Here is a 9,391-nt window from a genome sequence, read left to right on the forward strand (position 1 = left end):
AAATAAGTGGACATGTTTTAATATGGTGACCGACACAACATATTTGTTTCCACCCTTGTTAAAATAACAAGGCAAATGTTTTAATATGATTTCCACCCTTGTTAAATAAGTGCTAATGTTTTAATATGGTTTCCACCCTTATTAAAATAACAAGGCTAATGTTTTAATATGGTTTCCACCCTTGTTAAAATGAGTGAAAGTATTCATTTCAAAATACATGAGCAATAGATTAGCAATCCAGTATGATTGCTGCTGAAATTTGTTTTTAGAAGAAGCGGAGAAGAGTTCTCCATCCCTCCTTAAGTCCGATCAATAACCGGGAATCCGCCAATTCAACTTCCGGAGTCCGCACCTTTGAGAAGGGTGAGCCGACCAAGCGAGGAGTGAATCTTGCAGAGATTGTCGGTTGGGCAATCACAACACCTTTGTAAAGTATTCTTATACTTCTGAATTTTTATTCCTAACCAATAGCATCTAGTAACTAGGTCCGTGTGATTGCGGGAATCAGGCCGAAATTTTTGTTTTACTGGTTTTAAGGCTTCCGTTGCGCCTCTTCGACCGTCTCCCGCCTTACTTACACATATCTCATATATGCATACATAGAATAAAATCAGCTTGTATGTATGTAATTTATTTTTGGCTGATTCTATGTATGTATGTATGGCTGATTTTATTTTTGGCAACGCACTTAGTCTGAAACAGCCTCTTCTTGAATATATGCATACATAGAAGATCACACGCAAGGAAAAATTTGCATATCTGGGTGCTACAGTACAAGACTTGGGTCCTCTGTGGATGCCACCAAGTCGGTCATTCTTTACAAGTAAAATTAGTTTTAAGTTGATCTCCTTTGCAAATGGGACACTTAGACCTCTTTGGCATCTATTAACTAGATCTCTGTATTCGAGAGAAAAAAGATGAGTAGCTCACGTGAAGGACACTCGAATTGCCAGAATGTGCATCGTTTCAAGGGTTAGCTTGAGGTCTCCAGTAGATTCACACTTTCTTTGCAGCTTTGCATTCCCTTTTTCCTTTCTGTAGTTTCTGCAAGTATGTATTTGGTATTTTCTGCAGTTATGTCTTTGGTAAATAGGAACTGAAGCCTCCCATTTCTCAAATTCTCTGTACCAGGAATAGTGTGATCTTTGGAGCAAGTGGTAGGCCGCTTTATGGTATATAACTTCAGATAGCAGACCACATATGATATCTCAAGCACAACCGCCTAATTCTACAGACGAATGTTTTATGATTTTCGAGGGAAATTCAAAAGCCTTCCTTTGATGGATGTTTAATTTTGTTTTGATATACTCCAACCAAACATTGTCATACTGTTCTGATTTGGAGATGGTGTTTGAGGAAATGGCATTGATGAAAGGATTCAAATCCAAATTATAATTTCTCTCACGCACCAAGTTGTTTCCATTGCATTACTCCTCAATTCTTGTCCAACCATTTTCCTGAGGAGAAAACCACAATAAATGTTAAACGATAAGAGAATTAGAATATCATATTTGGGATTGCAAGAAAGTCTTTTCTGAAGTTAGAAATTAACATACCTGGGTCCTCACTGTTGCAAAGGGTAATAGATACGTCGAACTTTTTATGCATGTTCGCATGGTGGTTGTCTGTAGCCTTGTTGCCTCAGACGAACTGTCCTCAATAAAATCAGAAAACTCTATCTAGACATTGTATCAGCAATCTACTGTGTTAAAATCATGACCGAAACCCGTTGAAATTTCGGAAATTTCAAGAATTTCGTCGAAACTTGTAATAAAATAATTTTTTTTTATTCCGTTACAGAATTTCGAACGGAATTACCGAAATTTCGCCCTCGTCCCAAAAAACGGCCGTTTCGTGCGCTAGTAGCAAATTTTGTCCGAAATTTCGGTTTTCGATAAGCCAGCAAATTTTGTCCGAAATTTCGGTTTTCGATAAGCCTGAAATTTTAGCTGAAACTGAAATTTAAAACCATGGTTAAAATGCATAGCTGGCCATGTTTGGATTGCAAGATAAAAAATCCGTGCTGGAAAAAATCCAAAATGAAAAGATCATTTGCATTCCTTTTCTGAAATGTAGATGATTCTTTTCCTTCCATTTGTTTATGTTTTAGGAGGGGAAATGTTATCAGCACTACTGTATTTTGATGTGGGAACTCCTCACTTTATTAAAAGTATGGTATGGCTCGCACCATAGGATTATCCAAACCGTCCATTAGATGGGCCACAGCCTAAATAAGTTGTGCCCCAAAAATCATTTCCATAGGTGGATCCTAACCCTCCGATCTGAATGTTAGACGGTTGATCTAACCCTCTATAGATTCCATCAGCAACATGGCACTGTTTTGATATTTACACCCATGCTTTCAAGTACCGCCAGTTTGTCTCGGGTTTTGCTAGGGACCATCGCAGAAGCCATTTTAGTGCATGAGAGTGAGCCACATAGGATCACTTTTCAACAGATTTTGTCTTATACATGGTGATTGCTCTCATGGCCCGTGAAATGTCTCCTACGCTGGTCTCTTCTCGTTCCCCATCCCCACAGATCATGCTGATTCTCCTTCCCCCACTCGCACTCCCAGACTCGCTTCTCATTCTCTTCCTATCTATCCCTTCTTTCCCAACCCCACAGCTCCTCCCATGCCATCTCCTTTTACGACGACAAGCAACGCAGAGGCGAGTACGTTTCAATCTTCGCCATCGACTACTAGTACTCGGGAAATATACCCTGATCCTGAGTCCCTTGCTTACAATGATCGACCTTGAGTGAGGTATATAAGCTTGGGCTATCACCCAAAATTTTGTTACCGGCATAAGTGTGATTTTGTTTGGCTTTTTCCATTTTACTACCATTTAGCTTTCCTAGTCATGTTTGCTTACTGTTTCATTTGGCTGTGTTTAGGCTTTCACCCAGAATTTTGTTTGGGTTGAAAGTTACTCTGTTTGGGTTTTGCATTTTAGTGGCTTTCCTAGTTTCATTTGGCTGTGGTTGACATGTATATGACCTGATATCAAAGGATTTCACATGGATTTCGTATCGTTTGAGCATTGCTTCAAATATTTGCATAAAACACAATGAGTTTTCGATGGATTGGTAGCATATCCACTACAATAGAAGGATCTGCACATTGATGATGGCAAGTAGTTGAAAATATGCCACAAACCACTCCAATGAGGATCCAGCTGCAAATCATTCGCCCCTTTAGTTCCCTCTAGTGGATATATGACTACACTTTTACACTACAAGGGGCTCTCCCATGGAAGAAAAGGGGGCGAATATATCATTTCCCCACTGCAAAAATGCAAACTTAATGGATTGAGGAATGCTAAACTGAAGGGCACCCATGCAAAAACTCAGCATATTTTTTTTTTAAGGAGGCAACAGAATATACATTTATATGTATGAGTAAGCAGAACCGAGATGGTCCTTGCGGAACAATGAGCAAAGAAAATAGCAAGACAATAAGTCAAGGGGGGAGATAGTCAAAACACTCCAATTCGGCCCGAGAAACTCCACTCTTAGCCAGAGAGTCGGCTGCCACATTGGCCGATCTCCGGACATGCTGAAAAACTCAGCATATTGCAGAAGAAAATTAAAAAAATATTGCAGAAAAGTTGAAAATAGCTTAAACTACTAACTGCCTTAAATACTACGTTTTCCTCACTCCAAAAATCAGTATTTAGGAGGGTTATCTTCCGTGTAACATATTTTTTTTCTTAACAGCACCTTTCAATCTCCAAAATTTGGAGACCTTTCAGTTCAAGAACCCCTTTCTCATTTATTACCCCTGATATCTCACATGCTTCATTGCCTTTCCCCAAGATACCCAAATAACAGTACAGAAAGAAAAACTAGTAGTTACTAGTAGGTTGTATAATTTGTTGGCCCAGAAAGAAAATCTAGTAAGTTACTAGTAGTTTGTATAATTTGTCGGCCCGTGTATAAATTTTCATTATCCAAATAACAGTACAGGAAAAGAAGAGGCAATCTTCATGTATCAGAAGAAATTTAACTTTCCCTTTTCCCTTTTCCCATTTCTTGGGTTTTTAATCATGTATCTACCATTTTCCTTCTATTAAAAATTCTATCTTTAGAGATTCATTTGGTGCCTGACTGATCTCAGTGGGACTTTTCTATGATTATTTGCCTTGTTCAATTCTGCTGATGTTATTCCATACATCCACATCATTCCTCTTACTTCTTAATATGCACTTGACAACTTAAAATTAGAGATTTTTCGTGTGAAGATTTGTTGTTTTCTATCATCTATGAAATTAATTACTATATTAAGCTAAACATTAAAAACTTGACCTGACCCAACCCGAGAAACTATCTTGTGTAGGTTCGGGTTAATGAATCTCGGGTTTTCCCATAAAGACTCGAACCGACCCGAGATAATTTCTCGCGTAGGGTGGGGTTATGGAAAACCTTACCCGCCCGACCCGAGTTGCAACCCTACTATTTGTGGCTTATTTCCTTGCAATTTTTTTTGCGTATCCAAATAAACGGGTTTGCTCGACGAACAGGATCTTCCCAATTTTTTTATAGGATCTTCCCATCCAATTTTTAATTCTTTCCCATTCTCCCAAAGGCTAAAATGAGATATGCCCTGCCAGCCGAACAATTATAACTGGTACTTAAATTATATATTACATGAAAAATCCAGATTTTAGCTTTTAAAATCCAAAATTTAACTTATAAAATCCAGGTTTTAGCTTGTAAAATCCTTTACAAATGCTGGATTATAAAATTCATGTATCCTGATGGCCCTATAACTCATGGAAAATGGCAAAAAAAGTAGTGAATCTCACGGAAAGTGACTAAATACCTATTTCACAAGGAAAGTGACCAAAATACTCCTCTCTCATTGAAATGACAAAAATAACCGTCTCACGAGAAAATGACCACAGGTACTCACATCTCTTTAGAAATTACGAAAATACTCACTTAAGATTTACAAACCACACTTATCCCACGAAAACTAGTCAAGATATCTAAATCTCTTGAAAATGATTAAAATATTTTATCTAATGATATATATAGCCCTATCACAAGATTAACTGTCGGAGAAGAGGAAAGGGTTCCCGCTAACGTTAGCATAAAACAAGGGTGGGGCCACATTGTTGGGTTGATCCTAAGCATTCTTTTGAAAAGGCCCCATCATGGAAGGGGTGTGTGGGGTGTGTACCAAAAATCAGCTGCACTAGATCATCATAAGATGTCCATTTGTGAGGGTGAAAATGGACGGTTATTGTTTGTCCACTAATATGCCCATTTTTTCACCTCACAAATGGACACCCTATGATGATCCAATGGGGCTGATTTTTTGTGGACACTTTATCCATGAAAGGGCCTCCCAAAAGAATGCTTTGGATCCCCCAGCAATTTGGGCCCGACCATGTTTAAGCTTAGCTGCTAACGTTAGCAGGAACCCTTTCCTCGTCGGAGAAATATATGGGAACGAAATTATGCAAACAAAGCTGACTGGATTTCTTTTGTCCGGACCATAGTTAGCAATACGTGATTCGCCAAAAAAATGGGACGGCAAAAATTCGAGTTTAATACGGCACTAGTTCAAAAAAAAAGTAGTAAAAAAAACGGAAATACTAGAAAATGAATTTAAAATTGTATCATTTACAAAATATGGTGGGGTAAAATTGGAAAGCTGGCCCAAAAAAGTGTTTAAAACTTTTAAAATGCATTTTAAACATGTTTAAAATGTTTGCCTAAAAAAAAAATGGAGTTTTATTCGTTGTGAAAGTTTTAAAGAGAGTTTTAAATGGCACACCAATAAAAGTCAAACTCAAAATAGCAATTTTACTATTTTGGAAAGTGAATAGTTTCGACAGTTCATTTTGGATTTCAAGAATTGATTTTTGAGTACAGAATTTGATTATCGTACTAAAAAAGTAAGCCCAGTTTTGAGTCCAATAAAAGTTTGTGTCTAAAAATTAATTCTCAAATTTTAGCTTTTTACATAATAATATGGTTTCAACAAGTAACACATTTAAAATTTCAATAGGTTAAGTATAATGTTTTATTTACGTAAAAACTTACTATTAGGAGGGATAAAACTCAAAACAAGTGATAATTGTAAAGATGTGGTAGTAGTATTAACAAAACATATAAAAAACATCTTAAAGTATCGATGTAGAGGTTTATAACATACCAACTTGAACACCCTTATGATACATTTACAACCCACTCATATCTTTGATTGTTAATCCATTCCTCTGTGTTTTGCCATACAACTATTTTCTGTTATAAGCAGAGGTTAGACACACACACTCTGATTAGGTTAATAATTAATTAGGATGTTAGTTTAACTAGTAATGTTGTCTTCTGCTTTGATTGCATCTTTTGTTCTTGATATTTTTCTACTTACATTTTAGCCAAATATCCTAATCCTCCAAAATTAACACTTCAAACCTTTGCATTGCTCTTCAAACTGTTTTTAACCAAGGTTTTCAGGGAAGGGAAGGGGAGAGAGAGAGAGAGAGAGAGAGAGCACTTTTAGTATGATTTTTTTATCTTTTTCCTTTTGTTAGTGTCAAAATTCTAAAACAGTAGTAATCTTTTTTATTTTTTTTTATTTTTTTCTATTATTTATTTATTTCTCTTTAGTGTTGGTTGGGATAAGTTTTACCTTTGGTTAAATGATGATAATACTCCTGCATTTTGTACAAGGATAATATTAATGGGATCCTTTGAGTAAGAAAATTACTTTAACCTATCAATGGTACGAAGACTGATCATTTTCTCTAACGCTACCTTTGTATCTCTGCTGCCTCTACAGGCAACAACGCTCATCTGTTCAGATCAAAGCTTTTAACATTGAAACAAGGTAGTGGCAATATCAGCACCCTTACTGAAACACTTTTTAGGTCATGTTTGAGGGCCGTTATTTTTTTAAAGATAAATTGCCAAAGGTGTGCCCGGAAAATCAGCTCCATAGGATCATCCTAACCTATCCATTTGTGGAGGTCAAAATGGACAGACACCGTTTGCCACAAATCTGCCCATTTTTGCCCTCCACTTTTGGAGGGGTTAGGTTGATCCAATGGACCTGATTTTTTGTACACACCCAATCTATGATGGGGCCTTGCAAATGAATGGTTTTGATCAACACAAAAAATGTGGGACCCACGTGTTTGGGCCCTCGACCGCACCTAAGCTTAGGTGCGCTCGACCGCACACTCCTTTTCCTCATATATATATATATATATATATATATATATATATATATATATATGAGAAAACGGTTCCTACACATATGTGTAGAGAGTTCTCTACACACTTTAGGTACGGTCGAGCGTACAATCCTTTTCCTCATATGAGGTATATGATTGTACGCTCGACCGTACCTAAAGTTAGGTACGGTAGAGTGCCAAATCACATGGGTCCCACATTTTTGGTGGGCATCTAAACCATTCATTTGCAAGGCCCCATCATAGATAGGGTGCATACCAAAAATCAGCTCCATAGGATCATCCTAACCCATCCATTTGTGGAGGCCAAAATGGACAGACAGTGTTTGTCCACAAATCTGCCCATTTTGGCCTCCAGTTTTGGAGGGGTTAGGATGATTCAATGGTGCTGATTTTTGGTCTGCACCCTATCTATGATGGGGCCTTGCAAAAGAATGGTTTAGATGCCCACCAAAAATGGGGGACCCATGTGATTTGGCACTCTACCGTACCTAACTTTAGGTACGGTCGAGCGTACAATCCTTTTCCTCATATATATATATATATATATATATATATATATATATATATATATATATAGAGAGAGAGAGAGAACATTTCCTACACACTTGTGTAGGTAAGTTACCTACACACTACCTTAAAATACAGTGGGGTCCCACATTGTTTGGGTGATCCAAACCATTCATCTGAATGGTCCTCACATAGATAGGGTGTCCACAAAAAATCAGATCCATAGGATCATCCCAACCCTACGATTTGTGGAGGTAAAATGGACGTGTATAAACCTTCACAAATTAGTCCATTTTTTGCCTCCATAGTTTGAATGGTTGGGATGATCCTATGGATCTGATTTTTTGTGGACACCCTATCTATGTGAGGACCATTCAAATGAATGGTTTGGATCACCCAAACAATGTGGGCCCCCACTGTATTTTAAGGTAGTGTGTAGGTAACTTACCTACACAAGTGTGTAGGAAATGTTTTCTCATATGTATATATATATATATATATATATAATTTTTATTTTTTTATTTTTTTTTAATTTTTTTGGAAAGTTAAGATGGGGTTAGGCAAGACCCCCACCAGAGAACAAAGAAATAAGGGAAAAAAACTCACAAAGTTAAGATCTTTTAGGCGCTGGTATTCTTCCACACCTCTATCCGTATGGAGGATAAGGAGAACGTCTGGAGTGGTGAGAACAAAGGGTATGTCCAGTCCTTTCCAAGGGTCACTGTCTTTGAGAGTAAGTCTGCGGCTGACTTTGCTTCCCTCCATATATGAGAAATGCGCCATGTGCCTGAGTCTCTCTCTTGTTGTATTCATCAGCGGGATCATTGTCGCGGGGGGGGGGGGGGGGGGGGTCTGATTTCCCAGCTAGGGCATTAGCCGCAAACATGGAGTTGGCTTCAATCCATAATTTTTTGATGCACTGGTTTACTGCGAGATTTACTCCAGCAAGAATGGCCTCAATCTCTAATTCAAAGATCGCTTTGCTGCTGTGTTATGAGAAAATATTGTGATAGCCTTACCCGCCGAGCCCCTGATTATTCCCCCAATCCCACCACCATCATCAATTAAAGAAGCATCAGAATTTAGTTTAAACTCATCCTCGTCTGGTGGAATCCATCACATTTCCTCGACTCGATTTTTTTGGGCAAAATTTCTAGTCAAAGTTTTCGGCAATCTGCTTTCTGTCTGGAGGGTCCTCTTCAAGTAAGGAGATGTTGTTGATCTGATGCTTGACTTCGAAGATTTCTTTTAGAATTACCGTCTCGTGTGAAGTTTTGTTTCTGAAAACTCTTTGATGTCTTTCCTTCCATATCCGGTAGATAGCAGAGCCAAAAGCAATTCCGATGGCAGCAGAGGACTGATTCTTTTCTAGGCCAATGAGTTCTTATCTAGTTCTCTTTCTCAGTTATGCTTCTTTTAGGCTTCCTTCTATATCCCATTCTCCACAGAGGTGTAGCTGCAATTGAAGAAAAGATGATCAACACACTTTTTCCGTAGTGCAGAGCACGCACTTGTCATCAACTTGCATTCTAACTAGAACCGCATGATTTCTCGTCAGAAGTTTACATTGGATACCCTTCCAGACAATAATGGCATGTGCCCCTTAAACCAAACTGTCTTTGTCCAAGGGAGATGCTGATTCTTTTGTCTGATTTCCTCCCACACATTTCGGGTTC

General features: G+C 38.0%; 1 long non-coding RNA gene across 1 annotated transcript; it reads right to left on the reverse strand.

The window, feature by feature from the left end:
- Nucleotides 1-731: 731 nt before the first annotated feature.
- LOC143849149 (uncharacterized) lies at nt 732-7,186 on the reverse strand. The gene is made up of 2 exons (XR_013235573.1): nt 1,557-7,186; nt 732-1,457 (listed from the first exon to the last, which is right to left on the reverse strand). It is a non-coding gene; the product is annotated as an uncharacterized LOC143849149 (long non-coding RNA).
- Nucleotides 7,187-9,391: the final 2,205 nt, after the last annotated feature.

Source organism: Tasmannia lanceolata, unplaced genomic scaffold (genome assembly GCF_043159265.1).
Source record: "Tasmannia lanceolata isolate RefF3 unplaced genomic scaffold, GAP_Taslan_0.1 ptg000016l, whole genome shotgun sequence".
NCBI lineage: Eukaryota > Viridiplantae > Streptophyta > Magnoliopsida > Canellales > Winteraceae > Tasmannia > Tasmannia lanceolata.